Raw genomic sequence first — 23,545 nt, forward strand, 5'->3', positions numbered from 1 at the left:
CTGGGTAGTTTTTAGCCCTTAGTTTCTTGCCTGGGGCGTTAGATAATCCTGGGTCCGCCACTGGTTCCTAGCGAGTCAGGTTGAGGTGAGGTACATCATGCGCATATGATGGGCCTGTTGCACGAGAGAAGACGGGAGGGATTGATATGTCCATTTTCACCATGTTTTCTTACTGTTATTTATAATGTTTTTATCCATAATAATGCTTTTTGGAGTAATTCTAATGCCTTTTCTCTCATAATATGCAAGGTATACACCAAGAGGGAGAATTTCGGTAGCTGGAAATATGGACCTGAAAAAGCTAGGTCAGGCTACCTATTCTTCACAACTCCAAATGAGCTGAAACTTCACGAGGATTTTTTATGGATTTTTTATGGAATATTTAAGAATTATTGGAGCAAATAACTACTAGAGGGGGCCCACCAGGTGAGCACAACCCACCTGGGCGCGTCCTGGTGGGTTGTGCTCACCCAGGCCCACCTACGGTGCCCATCTTCTGGTATATAGGTCATTTTGACCTAGAAAAAAAGGAGAGGACTTTCGGGACGGAGCGCCGCCGTCTCGAGGCGTAACTTGGGCAGGAGCACTTTTGCCCTCCGGCGGAGCAATTCCGCCGGGGGAACTTCCCTCCCGGAGGGGGAAATCATCGCCATCATCATCACCAACAACTCTCCCATCTTGGGGAGGGCAATCTCCATCAACATCTTCAACAGCACCATCTCATCTCAAACCCTAGTTCATCTCTTGAGTTCAATCTTGTTATCGAAACTATAGATTGGTGCTTGTGGGTGACCAGTAGTGTTGATTACATCTTGTAGTTGATTACTGTATGGTTTACTTGGTGGAAGATTATATGTTCAGATCCAATATGCTATTTAATACCCCTCTGATCTTGAGCATGATTATCATTTGCGGGTAGTTACTTTTGTTCTTGAGATCACGGGAGAAATCATGTTGCATAGTATGTATGTTGTGATTCCCTTAGTGGTGTCATGTGAACGTCGACTACATGATACTTCACCATATTTGGGCCTAAGGGAATGCATTGTGGAGTAGAAATTAGATGATGGGTTGCAAGAGTGACAGAAGCTTAAACCCCAGTTTATGCGCTATTCTGTAAGGGACGATTGGATCCCAAAGTTTAATGCTATGGTTAGAATTTATTTTTAAAACTTTTCTCATAGTTGTGGATGCTTGCGGGAGGGTTAATCATAAGTAGGAGGTTTGTTCAAGTAATAACAACACCTAAGCAACGGTCCACCCACATATCAAAATATCAAAGTAGCGAACACGAATCAAACCAACATGGTGAGAGTGACTAGATGAAGTTCCCGTGTACCATCAAGAACACTTTGCTTATCATAAGAGACCGTTTTGGCCTGTCCTTTGCCTCAAAAGGATTGGGCTACCTTGCTGCACTTTCGTTACTACAATCGTTACTTGCTCATTACAACTTACCTTGCTATCAAACTACTCCGCTACTTACAATTTCAGCATTTGCAGACATTGCCTTGCTGATAACCACTTGTCGTTTCCTTCTGCTCCTTGTTGGGTTCGATACTCTTACTTATCAAAAAGAGCTACAATTGATCCCATATACTTGTGAGTCATCAGGGATGTCAGCTGGTATACATTTGTTCTCCTTTTCTACCTCCGGTAAGCTTCTTTCTAATCTCCTTTCTTTCTCATACCTTCTAATCTACACAGCAATGCTTTGATTAGAGATAAGCTCTACACGAAAAAGATCCACATCAATGTTATTATCCATTTGGGCGAACGGTTTATAGTTTCGTCGACCGTAAATGATTAATTTCATGTTCACGTTTAGAGCTCTTTTGGACAAATTTTGTCAAATTCGTCGTGCACGGTCCGTTTGAAATTTCCTTTGCCAGTAGCTTCATGTTGCAGTTTCACACGACTTTTGTATTGCATAGTTTCTGTTACGAAAATCATAAACGAGTAGATCTATCTTCTTCCTCGTTGGAACGTGCATATGCATATGTGTGATGTGTGTTAATGACACTCATTAATCCTTGGTCTCCACTCCCATGTCCTACTACATTGGCGCCATCATTGACGTCGTTCCTCTCAGCCTCCTCTCCCGCGTGTTGTTGCACTAGCGCCACCGCCGGCATCATTTCTCTCAACCACCTCCACACGTCCTACTACACTCACGCATTCATCATTACTCTCTGTCTTCTCTCTGACATCCTGCTACAATGAAGCCATCAATGGTGTCGTTCCCCTCGACCTCCTCACTCGCTTCTTACTACACTGACGTTGTCATGAGCGTTGTTCTTTTTTTGTCTCCTCCTCTGCATCCTCCTGCACAGGCACACCCATGGTGTGCAACTCCGTATTTTTCTTCTCGGTGCCATGGCATCACAAGTGTTATGTGTAGTTATCAACCTTGTCGGATGGATGCCATGTTGTGCCCAGCAGTGCCGCTGGTGTTGTTTCTCTCAGCCTCCTCGCCCTCAGCTTATACTTATGCCGCCATCGTGAGCACGCTACCAAGGAGCTCTACAGTAACTCTATGTGTTATGTGTAGGTGTTAACTCTTAACCATATCCCATGTTGCGTGAGTAGAGGCAATGCAGGATACCAAACAATGTGCCAAAACCGATCTACTAATGCAGGAAGCCTAGATGCGCACGACCAAAAGAGGTGCAGATGTTGGTATTTTGCCTGTTTTCCCTCAGCAAGGCCCAACTGGGACATGTATGCAATGCAGGGAAATTTTCAAATGACAACCAAACACTCCCTTGGTTAACTGGATCCTGTAGCAAATGCATGCAACTGTCTAAATAGTGTGTGCGATCCGCGACAGCTACCTTGGTACTATGTTTTGGTCTATGGACCTTTAAACCTGAACGGAGGTAGTACTTAGCAACTACTCCCTCCGGTCCTTTTTAGTTTGTGTATAAGTTTTGTCCGGAGTCAAAGTATCTCTACTTTGACCAAACTTATAGAAATAAATATCAACATTCACAATGCCAAATTAATATTGTTAGAATCATTGTGAAACGTAGTTTCATAGTATATATATTTTGTATTGTAGATGTCGATATTTTTTCATATAAATTAGATCTAACATTGTAAAGTTTGACTTGAAAAAAATATAATACGCAAAGTAAAAATAACCAGAGCGAGTAGCACGTCCTGGACACACTATCAGGAGTTGCGCCTTTCCTGCCCCGGGAGTCCAAGTGGTTGGAGGAGTGGCTATTGGCGGCACTAGCATGGTCGTGTGCGGGTGGGCGCGCGCGGAAGGCACCAGGCCGTGGCGTGCCCACTGGGGAAGCGTGTAAGAACATCTACAGCCGGACTTGGCAAATCCGGTCCCTCAAACGCCACTGACTGGGTACTCCCTATATCCATGATTTCACACCTGTGTATCTCATATTTCGCCCCCTATATTCTAAACCATACAATATTGATAAAAGTACGTAGATCATGAGCGGACATACAAATGCACAGTCGGTTCATCAAAAGACAGCCAAAGTTCACATAATACACATAATATGGCAAACAAGTTCAAACTACATCTAAAAACTTGAAATTAAGACGGTTCTTCACCACTTCCTCTCCGGCCTTTGCCCTTTCGGTCGCCGGCGCAGCTGTAGGAGTCCGTGGCAGGAGGTGGGTCCACGTCGAAGCCGCCGGACACGTCGGAGGAGGAGGAATAGGAGATGACGATGTAGCCTTGCAAGCATTGGACGGCATGGTCTTGCTTGCGCTTGATCTTGGCCACCCTTGCCGCCTTCTGTGCTACCTCTGTCGCCTCCCGCTAGGATTGCTCAATGCCGAGCCAAAGCTTCTTGGCGTTGAGCCTCCGAAGCCGTGGTCAGTGACCAGCTACGCGCCCACTCGAAGAGACGGTCCTCCTCCTCGGGCACCCGACGGCGGCGGGCGGACTGCGCCAACCCGTCGGACCCGCCCGCCATCTCCCTTGCCCTCTACCTCTCGCAGCGGGCAGTTCGTGCCTCCGACTTTGGAGTCTGCATCCGTGGTGTTGGCTGAGCGGGCATTAGAACCCAGCGTTGCCCGCGCTGAGCAGTGATCGGAGGGGGAGAAGGCCATCGGGCGGGTGGAGCAGATCGGGTTGGCCTCGCAAATCCACATGCGTGGCAGGAAGGGCCGGCGCTGGCATCAGCACTGCCACAACGGGCAACAGGCGGCGTCGCACCGGAGCCGGAGCTGCTACCCGTATCGACCCGCGAGCGCTCGAGCGCGATACGGAGCGCTAGCTCCTCCTCATCTCCGAAGCTGCCGTCAGAGTGGTTGCCGGTGCTGGACATGCTCGTTGGTGGTAGGGATTTGACAGATAAGGGAAATGGGAGCGTCGGGGAGGGGAGTGGAGTGGAACGGAGTGAGCTAGGGTTTGTGCCGGATGGGGGTTTTTATGGGGCCGTGTGGGCCAGCGGTGGTCCGGGCTGACGTGGCGGACCTGTCCGGGCGTGCCCGGGCCGCCTCATATCTGCCCTACATTTGGGACAGATATGAGGGGTGTCGGTCAGCCCGGGCATTTGAGGCCCGTTTGAGAGGTCCGATTGGGTCAGATTTTTGTGACCGGTCAGTGACCGGACGACCTTCCCAGGTGTTTGAGACAGATTTGGGGCACCCGGCTGTAGATGCTCTAAGGTCATGCGATTCCAGATAGTGGATTGCATGTGTCTGCGGTGGTTGATGGTCGTTGCGTTGACCAAAGCAAATCATTCTTCCATTTGAACTAAAAACTAAAACGAACAACCCGGTTAACCAAATTTTTGGTTTACTATTTGTGGACATAATTTTCGGTTAGCAGTCACATTAACCGAATTTAAAAGTTAACCAAATGGTACTAACCGAAAATTTGGATCTACTGAACGCCCAAGAGTCTGGGCATGCAATTATCTGCTCTAGAGCTCTGAATTCGGCGAGATGGTGGCACGCAACGATGAATCTCTAGTCGTGCTTGATACATCTCCAACGTATCTATAATTTTTTATTGTTCCATGCTATTATATTACAGGTTTAGGATGTTTATGGGCTTTATTTTACACATTTATATCATTTTTGGGACTAGCCTACTAACCGGAGGCCCAGCCCGTATTGCTGCTTTTTTGCCTATTTCAGTATTTCGAAAAAAAGGAATATCAAATGGAGTCCAAACGGAATGAAACCTTCGGAAGAGTGATTTTTGGAACGAACGTGATCTAGAGGACTTGGAGTGCAAGCCAAGAAGCAGCCGAGGCGGCCACGAGGGTGGAGGGCGCCCCCCCTATCTCGTGGGCCCCTCGGGCGGCCACCGACCTACTTCTTCCTCCTATATATACCCACGTACCCCAAAAACATCCAGGGAGCCAACGAAAAACAATTTCCACCGCCGTAACCTTCCGTATCCGTGAGATCCCATCTTGGAGCCTTCGCCGGCGCTCCGCCGGAGGGGGAATCGACCATGGAGGGCTTCTACATCAACACCATAGCCCCTCCGATGAGTTGTGGGTAGTTTACCACAGACCTTTGGGTCCATAGTTATTAGCTAGATGGCTTCTTCCTATTTTGTTGTAGACCAATAGACAAATTTTCCAGACTTCCTATTTTGGTAGGATTTTTAGAGTTCCAGAAGTTTGCGTTAGTTACAGATTGCTACAGACTGTTCTGTTTTTGACAGATTTTGTTTTTCGTGTGTTGTTTGCTTATTTTAATGCATCTATGGCTAGTACTAAGTGGTATGAACAATAGAGAACTTGAAATACAGTAGGTTTAACACCAATATAAATAAATAATGAGTTCATTACAGTACCTTATGTGCTGGTTTTTCTTTCTTTCACTAACGGAGCATATGAGATTTCCTGTTGAGTTTTGTGTTGTGAAGTTTTCAAGTTTTGGGTAAAGATTTGATGGAATATGGAATAAGGAGTGGGAAGAGCCTAAGCTTGGGGATGCCCATGGAACCCCAAGATATTCAAGAATAGCCAAAATCCTAAGCTTGGGGATGCCCCCGGAAGGCATCCCCTCTTTCGTCTTGTTCATTGGTAACTTTACTTGGAGCTATATTTTTATTCGCCACATGATATGTGTTTTGCTTGGAGCGTCTTGTATGATATTAGTATTTGCTTTTTAGTTTAACACAATCATCCTTTCTATACACACCTTTTTGGAGAAGCCCGCTTGATTGAAATTTATTAGAATACTCTATGTGCTTCACTTATATCTTTTGAGCTAGATAATTTTTGCTCTAGTGCTTCACTTATATCTTTTAGAGCACGGCGGTGGCTTAATTTTGTAGAAATTGCTAGTATCTCATGCTTCACTTATATTATTTTGAGAGTCTCTTAGAACAGCATGGTATTTGCTATGGTTATAAAATTGGTCCTAGAATGGTAGGCATCCAAGTTGGGTATAATAAAAACTATCATAGGAAGTGAATTGGATGCTATGATCAATTTGATACTTGATAATTGTTTTGAGATATGGAGGTAGTGATATTAAAGTCATGCTAGTTGGGTGATTATGAATTTAAAGAATGCTTGTGTTGAAGTTAGCAAGTCCCGTAGCATGCACGTATGGTTAAAGTTGTGTAACAAATTTAAAACATGAGGTGTCCTTGAATTGTGCATCCTTATGAGTGGCGGTCGGGGGCGAGCGATGGTCTTTTCCTACCAATCTATCCCTCTAGGAGCATGCGTGTAGTGCTTGGTTTTTGATGACTTCTAAATTTTTGCAATAAGTATATGAGTTCTTTTGACTAATGTTGAGTCCATGGATTATACGCACTTTTACCTTTCCATCATTGCAAGCCTCTTCGTTCCATGCATTGCCCTTCCTCACCTTGAGAGTTGGTGCAAACTTCGCCGGTGCATCCAAACCCCATGATATGATACGCTCTATCACACATAAACCTCCTTATATCTTCCTCAAAACATCCACCATACCTACCTATTATGGCATTTCCATAGCCATTCCGAGATATATTGCCATGCAACTTTCCACCGTTCCGTTTATCATCATGACACGCATTACTTTTGTCATATTTCCATTGCATGATCATATAGTTGACATCGTATTTGTGGCAAAGCCACCATGCATAATTTTTCATACATGTCACTCTTGATTCATTGCACCATCCCGGTACACCGCCGGAGGCATTCATATAGAGCCATATCTTGTTCTAGTTTCGAGTTGTCATTCATGAGTTGTAAATCAATAAAAGTGTGATGATCATCATTATTAGAGCATTGTCCCCAAAAAGAAAAAAAGGCCAAAGAAAAAAAAGAAATGCCAAAAGAAAAAAAAAGGCCCAAAAAAGGCCCAAAAAAAAGAAAAAAAGAAAAATAAATAAAAGGGGGCAATGTTACTATCTCTTTTCCACACTTGTGCTTCAAGGTAGCACCATGTTCTTCATATAGAGAGTCTCATATGTTGTCACTTTCATATACTAGTGGGAATTTTTCATTATAGAACTTGGCTTGTATATTCCTACGATGGGCTTCCTTAAAATGCCCTAGGTCTTCGTGAGCAAGCAAGTTTGATGCACATCCACTTAGTTTTCTTTTGTTGAGCTTTCATACATTTATAGCTCTAGTGCATCCGTTGCATGGCAATCCCTACTCCTCATGTTGACATCAATTGATGGGCATCTCCATAGCCCGTTGATTATCCTCGTCAATGTGAGACTTTCTCCTTTTTTTGTCTTCTCCACACAATCCCCATCATCATATTCTATTCCACCCATAGTGCTATATCCATGGCTCACGCTCATGTATTGCGTGAAAGTTGAAAAAGTTTGAGATTGTTTACGTACGAAACAATTTCTTGGCTTGTCATCGGGGGTGTAGAATTTGGGAGCATTTTTGTGTGACGAAAATGAAGCATAGCCAAACTATATGATTTTGTAGGGATGAACTTTCTTTAGCCATGTTATTTGGAGAAGACATGATTGCTTTGATTAGTATGCTTGAAGTATTACTATTTCTTATGTCAATATGACTTTTATTTTGAATCATTTGGACCTGAACATTCATGCCACAATAAAGAAAATTACATTGAGAATTATGCTAAGTAGCATTCCACATCAAAAATTCTGTTTTTATCATTTACCTACTCGAGGACGAGCAGGAATTAAGCTTGGGGATGTTTGATACATCTCCAACATATCTATAATTTTTTATTGTTCCATGCTATTATATTACCCGTTTTGGATGTTTATGGGCTTTATTTTACACACTTATATCATTTTTGGGACTAACCTACTAACCGGAGGCCCAGCCCGTACTGTTGTTTTTTGCCTATTTCAGTATTTTGAAGAAAAGGAATATCAAACGGAGTCCAAATGGAATAAAACCTTCGAGAGCGTGATTTTTGGAACGAACGTAATCCAGAGGACTTGGAGTGCAAGCCAAGAAGCAGCCGAGGCGGCCACGAGGGTGGAGGCGCGCCGACCCCTACAGGGCGCGCCCCCTATCTCGTGGGCCCCTCGGGCGGCCACCGACCTACTTCTTCCTCCTATATATACCCACGTACCCCGAAAACATCCAGGGAGCCAACGAAAAACAATTTCCACCGCCGTAACCTTCTGTATCCGCGAGATCCCATCTTGGAGTCTTCTTCGGCGCTCCGCCGGAGGGGAAATCGACCACGGAGGGCTTCTACATCAACACCATAGCCCCTCCGATGAGTTGTGAGTAGTTTACCACAGACCTTTGGGTCCATAGTTATTAGCTAGATGGCTTCTTCTCTCTTTTTGGATCTCAATATCATGTTCTCCTCGATCTTCTTGGAGATCTATTCGATGTAACTCCTTTTGCGGTGTGTTTGTCGAGATCCGATGAATTGTGGGTTTATGATCAAGTTTATCTATGAGAAATATTTGAATCTCCTCTGAATTCTTTTATGTATGATTGAGTTATATTTGCAAGTCTCTTCGAATTATCAGTTTGGTTTGGCCTACTAGATTGATCTTTCTTGCAATGGGAGAAGTGCTTAGCTTTGGGTTCAATCTTGCGGTGTCCTTACCCAGTGACAATAAGGGTAGCAAGGCACATATTGTATTGTTGCCAAAGATAGGGTTTATATCATATTGCATGAGTTTATCCCTCTACATCATGTCATCTTTCTTAATGTGTTACTCTGTTCTTATGAACTTAATACTCTAGATGCATGCTGGATAGCGGTCGATGTGTGGAGTAATAGTAGTAGATGCAGGCAGGAGTCGGTCTACTTATCGCGGACGTGATGCCTATATACATGATCATGCCTAGATAATCTCATAATTATTCGCTTTTCTATCAATTGCTCGACAGTAATTTGTTCACCCACCGTAATACTTATGCTATCTTGAGAGAAGCCACTAGTGAAACCTATGGCCCCCGGGTCTATCTTTTATCATATAAGCTTTCAATCTACTTTTATTTGCATATTTACTTTTCCAATCTATATTAAAAAATACCAAAAATATATTTATCTTATCATACTATCTCTATCAGATCTCACTTTTGCAAGTGGCCGTGAAGGGATTGACAATTCGTTTATTGCGTTGGTTGCGAGTTCTTTGTTTGTTTGTGTAGGTGCGTGGGACTTTTGAGGAGCCTCCTACTGGATTGATGCCTTGGTTCTCAAAAATCGAGGGAAATACTTACGCTACTATTGCTGCATCACCCTTTCCTCTTCAAGGAAAACCAATGCAAGCTCAAGACGTAGCAGTGCTCGGTGGTCTTGGGCTAAGGGCATGACCACGATATCTCATGCAGCTGGGCACTGGGTGATGCAAAGTCCATGGTGTCACGGAGGGACAAACAAATAGGGATGGTTGCGTTGGTCGTCGATCTGGAGAAGATAGGACGATGGTGACAATGATGGGACGATGGTGTCGATTTTGTGTCATGCTTCCTCTCGAGGGCGTCATCTTGGAGTGGCCACCGGCTAGAGGGACCAGTGTGCATGGGAACAGTGCAAGAAAATGATGACGGCATTAGGGCTTCTGTGGCAACAACGGTGGGGTGAGCGATGTCGGGGTCATGGCATGTTTGCGGTAGTCACCTCCTCATCGGCGTGTCTATGGGTTTGTCTTGGGTTATTTGTTGCTGCGAATTCGAAAATGCGGCAACGGGTTCGGGTGACAATGATGATGGGGCGGTAGGTGATGTTTGATGCATGATATTCCACGACGCCAACCTTGCATGTTTCTCCTTCATAGCTCTCTCTCATAATCGAAACTACGTTGTCCCGATCGTTGGTGGCTGAGTGATTGGCATGGATCTTCATGTGGCTTCGCACGACCTCTATGCTATGGGTTGGGTTAGTGGTCGTCTATGACAAAGTTGGAGTCTCTTGCTCATAGTGAAAGGCAGGACCGGCTCTGGCGGTGGGGGCAGGAATCGAGAGCCCCCCCTATTTTGTGTTGCCTCTGCATTGGACCTGGCCCATAGAGTTGCACGAACAACATGCTATAAGTCAGTCAAACCACTCCATATATGCTAAATCCTATACGACGCTCTCGGCGCCCGTTATAGGGTTAACGGCACAGGGCGCACACCCCCATGTTCGAGCTGGGCCGGCCCCCATTCCTTTTTCCTTCATTTCCTCTCTTTTTTGGCTAGAAGGGTATTGTTTATTTTTTATTTTTCTTATTTTATTCATTTGCATTTTACTTTTTTGCTAAACTATTTTAATAATGCATGAATTTTTGTTTTAAATTCGATGAACTTTTTTTCAAATGGATGAACATTTTTCAAATTGGATGAACTTTTTTCAAATTCGATAAAAAAATCAAGTTTGATGAACTTTTTCCAAAATAGATGAACTTTTTTTCCAAATTTTATGGACTTCTTTAGAAATTCATATACATTTTTGAATTCACAAATTTTCTTTTTTTGTGATTTTTTCTTTTTATGAAACTCAACGGTACAATAGGATTTGCAAATGGGCGCACACCCCTTGTACGCACAGGGCCGACACATTCTGCCTTATTTTTCCACTAAATCCTGGAAAAAGAATGTGCCTGACTGGAATCAAAGCGCCCTCCTCATTAAATACGGTTGCAGTAACTGCCCCGGCCAGCTGATCCATTGTGACCAATTACTTGATAGAGGCAAAGGTGTCCCGTCTTTTGATGAGATGGTGGCTATCGCTTCGGAGGAAGTCGACTTTGACGATCCGACTACGAACGTGCGAGGACATCGCGCCTTAGCAATCTCTAAACCGACTCCGAAAGGTTATTGACCATGCCGAAGCACGATCAACCTGACCACGAAGGTCTGTTTCCTGCAGGCAAACAAAGAACAAGCAAGAAACTAAGATTGCAACCTGGATATTGCGAATATAAGAGGAAAGCTTTATTGATCAAGGTGGGGTTCTGTGACGCCTTTGTCTGGTCGTTGAACACAAACGAAGTACGCAAAGTTGCAGCTATGGCGAACTTTAATCTAAACAAAACCCAAAGCCTAAATGGTGCCCTAAGGGCTGTATATATGGAGGAAGAGGAGGGGGGATTTCGTGGCCCTTGGTGGAGGGGTCCGAAATCAACCCTGTCTCTTGTTTCCCCACATATACAGACTCTAAAAATAGCCTATACTTATGTATTTCAAAATTACATGGGCCTGGCCCAATAATAAGGTGACGCAACACCTAGAATAGCCTCGGGACGAAATTTATGAAGTGGCATCTTGTATATTTCGTCCAAGGCTTCATGCACCCATTATGGTGGCTTCAAAGTCCTGAAATCATCACTTGTAACACCGTTCTTGTTCCCCTTGCGCATGCCATCATCTCCATGCTTGTTCTTGCTCCAATGTTCATCCTTCTCCAAGCTAGGCCCTTCATTTGTAAGCAAAACAAATGTATCCAATTTAGGCAGCATCATATTCTCATGAACATTAGAATGATTACCAAGAAACGAAAGTACCTGGTAATTTAGTTGGCGTGCGCGAGCTCTAGTAATTGGTCCAGTATGTATAGTAGCAGGGGCTGTGGGTGTAACAATGGTATTGATGTCCTCATCATCCTCCCCTTCTTGAAATGAAGTCGTCCTCGACGGAAGTTCATCTTCCTCACCCAAATAAGGCTTCAAATCTGCAATGTTAAAAGTGGGACGAACCCCAAAATCTGCAGGCAGCTCAAGTTTATATGCCTTATCATTTATTTTCTCTAACACCTTAAAGGGACCATCAGCACGTGGCATGAGCTTTGATTTGCGCAAATCAGGAAATCTATCCTTACGCAAATGTAACCAAACAAGATCTCCAGGTGCAAACACAACATGTTTTCTACCCTTATCTCCAGCAAGTTTATATTTGGCATTCATACGCTCAATGTTTTCCTTAGTTAACTCATGCATTTTTAAAATCAATTCAACACGTTGTTTAGCATCAAAATTAACCTTCTCCGAAGATTGTAGAGGCAACAAATCAATAGGTGCACGAGGTAGGAAACCATACACAATTTCAAAAGGGCACATCTTAGTAGTAGAATGCAATGAACGATTATAAGCAAATTCAATATGAGGCAAGCATTCTTCCCACATTTTCTTATTATTCTTCAAAACAGCCCTAAGCATAGTAGACAAAGTTATATTGACTATTTTAGTTTGTCCATTAGTTTGGGGGTGACAAGTAGTACTAAAAAGCAGTTTAGTCCCCAACTTAGCCCATAAACATCTCCAAAAGTGGCTAAGAAATTTAGTATCACGATCTGAAACAATAGTATTTGGCACACCATGCAAGCGAATAATTTCATGAAAAAACAAATCAGCAACATTAACAGCATCATCGCTTTTATGACATGGTATAAAGTGTGCCATTTTCGAGAATCTATCCACGACAACAAATATGCTATCCCTCCCCTTCTTTGTTCGAGGTAAACCTAAAACAAAGTCCATAGATATATCCTCCCAAGGAACACTAGGTACAGGCAAAGGCATATATAAACCATGAGGATTGAGTCGTGACTTAGCTTTTTGACATGTAGTGCAGCGAGCAACAAAGCGCTCAACATCCTGTCTCATCTTTGGCCAAAAGAAATGTGTAGCAAGTACGTCCTCCGTCTTCTTCACGCCAAAGTGTCCCATTAATCCTCCTCCATGCGCCTCCTGCAACAACAAAAGACGAACGGAGCTAGCTGGAATGCATAGCTTGTTAGCACGGAACACAAAGCCATCATTAACGACAAACTTGTTCTATGTTCTACCTTCGTTACAATTATGCAATACATCTTTAAAATAAGCATCATGCACATATTGATCTTTGATGGTCTCCAAACCAAATATTTTGAAGTCAAGTTGTGAAAGCATAGTATAGCGACGAGATAATGCATTAGCAATAACATTTTCTTTACCCTTCTTGTGTTTAATGACATAAGAGAAAGTCTCAATGAATTCAACCCATTTAGCATGTCTACGATTCAGTTTAGCTTGACTTTTGATATGTTTCAAAGATTCATGATCAGAGTGTATAACAAATTCTTTGGGCCATAAATAATGTTGCCATGTTTCTAAAGTCCGAACAAGAGCATATAATTCTTTATCATAAGTAGAAAATTCAGACTAGGCCCACTCAATTTTTCAGAAAAGTATGCAACAGGTTTGCCATCTTGTAATAACACACCTCCTAATCCAATTCCACTAGCATCACATTCAAGCTCAAAAGTCTTATTAAAATCAGGAAGTTGGAGTAAAGGAGCATGTGTCAACTTATCTTTCAATACCGTGAAGGCTTCTTCCTGTGCGGTACCCCAAAGAAAAGGCACATCTTTCTTTGTAAGCTCATTGAGAGGTGCATCAATGGTGCTGAAATCTCTCACAAAACGCCTATAGAATCCAGCGAGGCCAAGAAAACTCCTCGCTCATGTGACCATTTTGGGCTGCGGCCAACTTTCAATAGCTTCAATCTTGGCTTTATCAACTTCAATTCCTTGTGGAGTAACAACATAGCCAAGAAAAGATACTCGATCGGTGCAAAAGGTGCACTTCCCAAGGTTACCAAACAAACGTGCATCACGTAAAGCAACAAAAACAGCACATAAATGTTCCAAATGTTCCTCCAAAGATTTGCTATAAATCAGTATATCATCAAAATAGACTACCATAAATCGTCCAATAAAAGCACGTAAAACTTCGTTCATTAATCTCATGAAAGTACTAGGTGCATTAGTTAACCCAAAAGGCATGACTAACCACTCATATCATCCAAACATAGTTTTAAATGTCGTTTTCCATTCATCTCCCAATTTCATACGAATTTGATGGTATCCACTACGCAAATCAACTTTGAAGAATATTGTAGAGCCACTCAATTCATCAAGCATATCATCTAGCCTAGGAATAGGATGACGATAACGAATAGTAATATTATTAATGCCTCTACAATCAACACACATACGTGATGTACCACCCTTTTTCAGCACTAGAATAATAGGAACAGCACAAGGACTAAGGGATTTGCGTATATAACATTTGTCGAGCAGCTCCTGTACTTGACGCATAATTTCCTTCGTCTCCTCTGGATTGGTACGGTATGGTGCACGGTTGGGTAATGATGAACCGGGAATTAAGTCAATCTGATGCTCAATCCCTCGAATGGGAGGTAATCTCGGTGGCACGTCTTGTGGAAAGACATCAGCGAACTCCTGCAAAATGTTAGTGACAACACGAGGCAAAGAGGAAGGCACATCCTCAAATGAAAATAATGCCTCTTTGCACACAAAAGCATAGCAAACAGATTTGCTGAAATCTAGCTCATCAATATCAGATTTAGTGGCAAGTAAACATGCACTTTTCAATTTAATTTCAGAAGCAACACTAGATGGTTTACTATTAGGCTTCATTTGTTGCTCAAATTCTTTTGCCACAATATGATTTTCACTCTTATTTTTCTCCTGTTTTGCTTTATTAGCTCTATTAATATCATCTTTCAAAATGGAATCAGGAGTCATAGGAAGCAAAGTAATATTTTTATCCTTATGAACCAGAGTATAATGATTGTTTCTACCATGGTGTACAGAATTTTTATCAAATTGCCATGGTCGACCAAGTAATAAGGAACATGCTTGCATAGGTACCACATCACAATCAACATAATCAGCACATGTAGAGATACTAAAATGCACACGAACAGTACGTATTACCTTAACCTTGCCGCTGTTGTTGAACCATTGGGTGTAGTAAGGATGTGGATGTGGTCTTGTGGTGAGAGATAGCTTCTCCACCATCTCCATGCTAGCCAAGTTGTTGTAGCTCCCTCCGTCTATGATGACGCGCATAGAACGTTCCTTCACAACTCCCTTTGTATGGAACAAATTGTGCCTCTGATTTTGTCAGCTTGTGTGACCTGCACACTCAAAACACGTTGAGCAACTAAACATTCATACATGTCAGCGTCTTCAGGAGCCATGTATTGCGTCTCATGATCAGAATCAGCTCCACCGTGTTCTTCACTTGTAATAAGCGCCAAAGTCTCCTCATCATAGTCGCTAGCGGACTCATACCCACCATCCTCAGTAGCAATCATCACACGCTGAGATTTGCATTCTCTCGCATAATAACCTCTTCCCTTACGACGACGACAAATAATATCACTTGTGTGCCCTGTTGATGCCATGGAAGAAGAAGAGCTCTATGCAGGCCTGGCAGGTGCGCTTTTGGCAGATAGTGGTGGTTGTGCCTGCTTTCTTGTATCACGGCTGTAGGTGGCACCTGATGGAGGTGCTGGTGCAGTGGAAGTAGAAGATGCATGCGGTGTCCATGATGAAGGTCGACCTGCAGAAAAGTTAGTTCGCGCCAATGCTTGTCGATCCTGCACTTCACGTTCAGCTTTACAAGCAAGATGGAATAAACGAGTGATATTAGTATACTCTTTATACTCTAGAATGGTCTGAATCTCTCTATTTAATCCACCCATAAAACATGCAAGTATAGCTTCATTCTCCTCAACAATACCACATCTAATCATGCCAGTTTGTAATTCCTGATAATATTCTTCTACAAATTTTTTCCTTGTCTTAAATGCTGTAATTTTTTAATTAATTCACGTTGATAATATGGTGGAACCCAACGAGTACGCATAGCAGTTTTCAAAGCAGCCCAGGTAGCTGGAATAGGATACAATCTACAATGTTCAGACCACCAAACACATGCAAAGCTAGTGAAAGCACAAACAGCACTAGGAACACGTCTCTCCTCAGGATATTGTAAACATGTAAATCGTTGTTCAGTTTCTAACTCCCAAGTAATATATATATCAGGAACATATCTACCCTCAAATGGTGGAATATTCAATTTCAGTTTAGGAAGATGGTCATGATCTTGTACCTGAGGGAGAGCCCTACCATTGTGATTATTTGCATGTGGATGACCTGGTGGTTGTGGTGCTGGTGGTTGCACGTAGTTCTGATTTTGATCAACCTCATCCTCGTAATCTCCCGCATAATCATCCTCCGCATCAGCAGCAGGAGCCACAGAAGTATCAACAGCAGCACCAACAGTTTGGCTAGGCTGAAGAAGGACAAGGCCTCGGCGGAGGGCTGTTTCGCGACATGGAGGTAGTTGTTGTTGTTGTTGTTGCAGAGGTGCGGCAGGTGCAGCCAGTGGTGGAAGACATGCAAGCAGTTCATTAAATCTGTTATCGAGCTTTGTTTCGAACGTCTTCTCAAGGCCAGTGATCTTCTCCATGGCCTCTTCAAAATTGTTTAGCACATCTTGCACCTGTTCAGTCATCATTTGCTGAAACTTATCATGAAGCTCCTTGTTCGTTAAGTTCTCCCAGTCAATCTCGTCGACTTGTGATCCTGGCATGGTTAGTAGCAATAGAAACACACAAGAATATGATCCTACAGACTACTAACAAGTGGTGGTGGTGGGTGTCACAAATCCGTCAAGCAAAACTCAAATTCTTACCAGCTCTTACCCAGCAGCAGGCGGTGATCGGCAACCGTTGTAGTCAAAACTCTCAAAGCTTGGATAGAGCGATTACCAGGGAGAGTCAAACGCACAACGTAGATGTATGTGGAGCTGGGAAGGCTTATAATATGGTAGCAAAAGGGTCAGCAATAATCAATTCAGATATGCAAAATTGAATAAACGCTCAACGACGATACTGTGCTGGTCCTAGGCTAGACCGTGCTAGAGACACGAGCCTAGAACACTAACAAAATCACGACGCTGCACATAAACAAGGGAAAAGCACACTCTGGAAAAAAAATCGCTCTGTTTTTTTTGCGCTCCTCTTTTTTTGCGAAAAAATCACTATAATGACGAGTGTCTCAAAACTCTTCCCAGGTCAAACTGACAGGATAGGCACGGAATTTTTTCAACCAATTTTTTTTTGACTGCCCGGGCCCAAAAACTGGAAACAGGTCAAAAAAACTTTCTATAACGGCGACTGTCTCAATACGCTTGGAAGCACCTAAAAATAGGATAGCCAGAATTTTTTTTGTCAAGTGCGTTTTTGGAAAATTTTGGGCCTAAACGGAGGGTGGTTTCCAGACTATTTTTTCGAAACCTACTCAGGCTCGGAAACACGAATCGGAAATTAGACGAATCTCAAAAACAAACATAATATGAAAGTAACTCGGATTGGTGGTGGATATATGGTGGTAGGATATGGCAGCGGTGGTGGTATATGGTAGCGGTGGTGGTATATGGATACGGAACGGTGGTGGTATATGGATACGAATTGGTGGTACTATATGGATATGGATTCAGAGCGGTGGCGGATCAGCGGTGGTGGTAGATGGCAGGAGCGATGACGATGGTGTGGCGGCGACGTGACAACTTATGAACAGAACTCGAAACTCTAAGGGAAACTAGACGCTAAGACCAGCAACTTGACACGACGATGCAACCGCAAATTCAACAAAGCAAATACAGAAGAGGTTATGAAAAGGCTCAGATTGGTTCGGATAGGATGAACTAACCCTAAAAAATTGGCTTTTTCGTGGACTATAGGTATGAAGAAAAGACTTGATCTAAACTACGAAAAACTGTAAAATCTCACCGAGCAACCTGAAAATCTGATACCACTTGATAGAGGCAAAGGTGTCCCGTCTTTCAATGAGATGGTGGTTATCGTTTCGGAGGAAGTCGACTTTGACGATCCGACTACGAACGTGCGAGGACGTCGCGCCTTAGCAATCGCTAAACCAACTCCGAGAGGTTATTGACCACGCCGGAGCATGATCAACCTGACCACGAAGGTCTGTTTCCTGCAGGCAAACGAAGAACAAGCAAGAAATTAAGATTGCAATCTGGATATTGCGAATATAAGAGGAAAGCTTTATTGATCAAGGTGGGGTTCTGTGATGCCTTTGTCTGGTCGTTGAACACAAACGAAGTACGCGAAGTTGCAGCTATGGCGAACTTTAATCTAAACAAAACCCAAAGTCTAAACAGTGCCCTAAGGGCTGTATATATGGAGGAAGAGGGGGGAATTTCGTGGCCCTTGGTGGAGGGGTCCGAAATCAACCCTATCTCTTGTTTCCCCACACATACGGACTCTAAAAATAGCATATACTTATGTATTTCGAAATTACATGGGCCTGGCCCAATAATAAGGTGACGCAGCACCTAGAATAGCCTCGGGACGAAATTTATGAAGTGGCATCTTGTATATTTCGTCCAAGGCTTCATGTACCCATTATGGTGGCTTCAAAGTCCTGAAATGATCACTTGTAACTCCGTTCTTGTTCCCCTTGCGCATGCCATCATCTCCATGCTTGTTCTTGCTCCAATGTTCATCCTTCTCCAAGCTAGGCCCTTCGTTTGTAAGCAAAACAAATGTATCCAATTTAGTCAGCATTATATTCTCATGAACATTAGAATCATTACCAAGAAACGAAAGTACCTAATAATTTAATTGGCATGCACGAGCTCTAGTAATTGGTCCAGTATATGTAGCAGTAGGGGTTGTGGGTGTAACAATGGTATTGATGTCCTCATCATTACTACCTTTTCTTACTTTGATATCTTTTATATGACCGTGCCCCAAACAATTTTCCCTAGTTCGTTGGTTCTTATATGGTTTTTTCTTTCTTTTTTGTGCCCCAAATCGATTAACTTCTTTCAAATACATATTTTTTTCTAAATTAGTGAACTTTATTCAAAATTTGATGAACTTTTTTTCAAAATCGTGAAATTTTTAAAAAAACATGATGATTTTTTTTGGCAAAAACGATGAACTTTTTTCAGACTTGATGAACTTTTTCCAGATTTAATGAACTTTTTTGAAAATCTAAGAATCTTTTTTCAAATTCGTGAACTTTTTACCAAAATCAATGAACTTTTTAAAATACGTGAACTTTTTTCAATATCCGGTGAACTTTTTCAAATTCATGAATTTTTTTTATGAAAATCGATTAAAGATGTGTGGACCATTTCAAAATTTGGTGAACTTTATTAACCTATCGATGATTTTGTTTCCAAAATCCTGTGAACTTTTTTCTAATTCATGAACATTTTTTTCAATTGATGATTTTTTTTTATTTTTGTGAACATTTCTTTGAAAATCAGTGATTTTTTTAAAATAGATGAACTTATAAAAAATATGAGGATTTTTTTTCTATTTATGTTTTCTTTATAGAAAAATCATGTTGGGACTGACATAACGCCAAGTCCCTCACGTTGGCATGTGGATTCAAATCCTAGTTCTTCCATATATTTCTTGATGTTTGATTTTTTGAGCATATGGACGCAAGCAAAGCTGGGCCGGGCCACTATCGCGCACCCTCTGCCCTAAGCGGCGCTGAGGGCGTCGAAGAGGAGCTCTTGTCACGCGAGTGCTATTTATCGCATTAAGCGAGTCCGTAGCGATCTCTCGCGTCGATTTGAACAACATTGGGCCGGCACCCCCAGGGATCGAACCCTAGTCTCCAGGGGAATAACCAGCGCAACTAACCACTCCACACACTTCAACTTAGTGGTAGTTGTAGGATCGCGACCTACTAGAGGCGATCGAAGCCGGTCTTCTCTGTTTTTCTTTGTTTTTTTTTTCTTTTCTTTCATTCATTTTTCTTCTCCTTTTTTCATTCTTTTCTTTTTCTTCTCCAATTTGTGTTATGTTTTCTTTCTATTTTTCATTCTACATTCTTTGATACATGATCAATATTTTTTAAATACTTGCTCAACATTTTTTAAATACTTGTTCAACATTTTTTTCAAATATTTGTTCAATATTTTTTAAATACTTGTTCAACAATTTTCAAATATTGTTTCGACATTTTTTTCCAAATACTTGTTCAACATTTTTGTATACATGATCAACATTTGTTTCAAATACTTGTTCAACATTTCTTTAAAAATTTGTTCAACATTTTTCAAATACTTGTTCAACATTTTTATATAGATGATCATATTTTTCTCAAATACATGTTCAACATTTTTTTATATACATGATCAACATTTTTTTCAATTTTTTGAGAATGTTTTTTGTAATGTTTATATTCCGAGTATTTTAAAGTATGAACGAAAGTTTAAAAATTAAAGTGAAAAAGAAAACAGAGAACGTAAAAAAAACAGGGAAAAGAGGCTGTGGCCTCCCGCACTAGTGGGCCGGCCCAGCTCGCTCGCCCTTCATCGAGCGTCCCCCGCAGGTCTCTCAGAAAGCGAGAAATAGGGGCTCCCTCTTGTCAACGCGATTGACCCAACGAGGGAAACGCGATCGATAGAACTAGGGAAATCAGTCGTCAGCGATTTTGTATACTTCTTTGGTCCGGCCCACGAGCTTAAAGCGCCTTATAGGAGGTCCCACCAATATACAGCCTCCACGACTCGCTTGTTCCCACGATCTCATCTGCGCGGCGCTGCCCCCGAAATTCCCCATCGGGCTGCTGCACGAGTTCCCGGAATTGCGGCATACCGGTGGCATCAGATGCGCGCCCTGGGCGCAGCCGGCAGGGTACACCGTCGTCGCGCCCGACACGAACAGGTACGACGGCTCCAACTTTCCCCACGTCATGCAGGACCAGTACACCGTGCTGCATGTCGTCGGCAACATCGTCTGCCCATCGAATCCCTCGGCGAGAAGCACCTCTTCGTGGTGGCACATGACCGAGGCCTGATGATAGCTGGGAGCATGTGCTTGTTCCGGCAGGACATGGTTAAACGTTGGCCGCGTTAGCCGTGGACAGCTCCATGTCTTTGTTACAAAGACTCACATCTGCCGCATTCAGGTATGTAGATACTATGCAAGACTCTTGACTCAAAGCAAGTTTCATTGCTTTTAGCTTTCTGCATCTTGGCCAAATTATATTATTTGATGAAAGATAGTCCTAATTTGCATGTTCGTGCAATGTAAAATTACTCTACTTTTTAGGGAAGCAAGCAAAATGTCAAAACACAGCCCAATATGCTATATAACTACTCCCTCCGTTCCTAAATATTTATCTTTTCCAAAGTTTTCAAATGGACTACCACATACGGATGTATCATATTTTAGAGTGTAGATTTATTCATTTTGCTCCGTATGTAGTCACTTGTTGAAGTCTCTAGAAAGACAAATATTTAGGAACGGAGGGAGTAAATCTTCGGGCAAAGTATACGTTAATTTTGTTGGATTAGTTAGGACCAATTTAAGCACTCACATTAAAGTAAAAGAAATTGCCACAAAAAAAGTCAGAACAATGAGGACAGGACTTTTACCTTCGTTTTTTTTTTCTATTTCAGGAGCAGGACTGCAAGCTGCACTAGACGGGCGAATGCGACAACTGGGACCGCCCCAGCAACAAGAGCATGTAACTATACTGCTGCATGTAGGTATTATATTCAGAGTCCGTAGTCACAACATAAGTTGAGCAAAACTAACCTACAGTCGTTACTCGTCGTACAGTACGGTGTTCTTTGGGATGTGTAGGAACTGTGGGCGTGGCAGAGCTCGACTACACCGCCCGCCCATTCCCCGGCAAGAGCTTTGTCAACAGATTCCACTGGCTCGCACCAGATGTCTGAACTCCCAAACAGTTTCCAGCACCACAGATTGCACATACGAGATACATTCATACTGCACATTACAAGCATAGAAGGCTAGCACAGATATCAAGGAACTTGTTTTAAACTCCCAAAGGGCAGCTACTAGTTATCAGTGAAAGCACAGGCACGGCTGTGTCTGTACCCGACCCTGCAGTGTTACCGAATTTTTATGTTAAGTCATCTCGGAACCAAACAGCAAGGCTGAATTCCCTATGCGCCTATATTTGATGCTTTGCAGAGGACGGTAACTCTTTCAAGGGTAGATGTATACAGGTTGGCACTGCTTCATTTGTTGGAAGGATATCAACTTCAGCAGCTCAAGCATTCCAATAAACCTGCAACGTAAGGAGATCCTAGAAATTCAAATCAAGGTGCATTCAATTTGCAAAAGCATACCTATCATAGTTTGTTGATATTATGTGATTGTTAATAATGTACTCCCTCCGTCCGAAAATACTTGTCATAAAAATGGATAAAAAAGGATGTATCTAGAACTAATATACATCTAGATACATCCCCTTTTATTCATTTTGATGACAAGTATTTCCGGACGGAGGGAGTACCATGATATAAAGCAGGTTGACACAATTATAGTTGGTCCATACTCTGCAGCAGCTCAAGCATCCCAGTAAATCTGCAAGGTAAGGAGATCCAAAAAAAATCAATCTACTGCAAGATGAATTCAATTTAACAAACGCATGCCTATTATAGTTTGTAGAAATTATGTGATTAATAATGTATCATGATGTAAAGCACTAAGCTAGCTCAATTGAGCAATCAGAGAATGGATGCCTTACATAATCCATATAGCAGGGGAACTAAAATCTTATATCATGTCAGTGTATATCAAGATGTCAAGTTACTTTAAGTACCATGCATGAACCACTAAAATCTATCCCTTGCATTACAGAGTTGTTCAAGTGGATTCTGATGAACATGTGTTGGCTACCCACCGAAGTCCCAGCAGGACATGAAAATGCGATGAAAGCATTATGATATACTCCCTCCGTCCGAAAATACTTGTCATCAAAATGGATAAAAGAAGATGTATTTAGACGTGTTTTAGTTCTAGATACATCTCTTTTTGTCCATTTTGATGACAAGTATTTCCGGACGGAGGGAGTACTAGGTATTATATACTCCCTCCATTCCCAAATATTTGTCTTTCTAGACATTTCAAATGGACTACAACATACGGATGTATGTAGACATATTTTAGAGTGTAGATTTACTCATATTGCTCCGTATGTAGTCACTTGTTGGAATCTCTAGAAAGACAAATATTTGGGAACGGAGGGAGTATATGTTAATGGTGGTTTCAGGTTGTTGTCCTGTGGCGTCTAGTTAGGCCAATTCCAGTAAGGTAGGCGCAAAGGATTGCTCCCCATGTTGTCCGTCAAAGTGTTCTTCTTCTTTTCCCATTCACATTCAAAAGATGTTCCCAAGCAATAATTATTACATCCGAAGTAGGAATGGAAGAAATAAGCGGTTTCCGAAAGGTACTGGAATACCAAACGGGGTGGCAGAAGAGAAATATGGCAGAATTTTTTATATATAGACTCAAATCAGTGCACTAGTCATAAATCGATAGGTTTTGTCTCAATATGAACC

At 42.3% G+C, this 23,545-nt stretch overlaps 1 long non-coding RNA gene across 2 annotated transcripts; it reads left to right on the forward strand.

The window, feature by feature from the left end:
- Window positions 1–20,760: 20,760 nt before the first annotated feature.
- On the forward strand, window positions 20,761–22,577 carry LOC119304357. Of its 2 annotated transcripts, none has more exons than XR_005148219.1 (4): window positions 20,761–21,138; window positions 21,632–21,721; window positions 21,795–22,305; window positions 22,513–22,577. It is a non-coding gene; the product is annotated as an uncharacterized LOC119304357 (long non-coding RNA). The 2 variants fall into 2 exon arrangements; XR_005148218.1 differs by having other exon boundaries at window positions 21,632–21,717.
- Window positions 22,578–23,545: the final 968 nt, after the last annotated feature.

This window comes from Triticum dicoccoides, chromosome 1B (assembly GCF_002162155.2).
Source record: "Triticum dicoccoides isolate Atlit2015 ecotype Zavitan chromosome 1B, WEW_v2.0, whole genome shotgun sequence".
NCBI lineage: Eukaryota > Viridiplantae > Streptophyta > Magnoliopsida > Poales > Poaceae > Triticum > Triticum dicoccoides.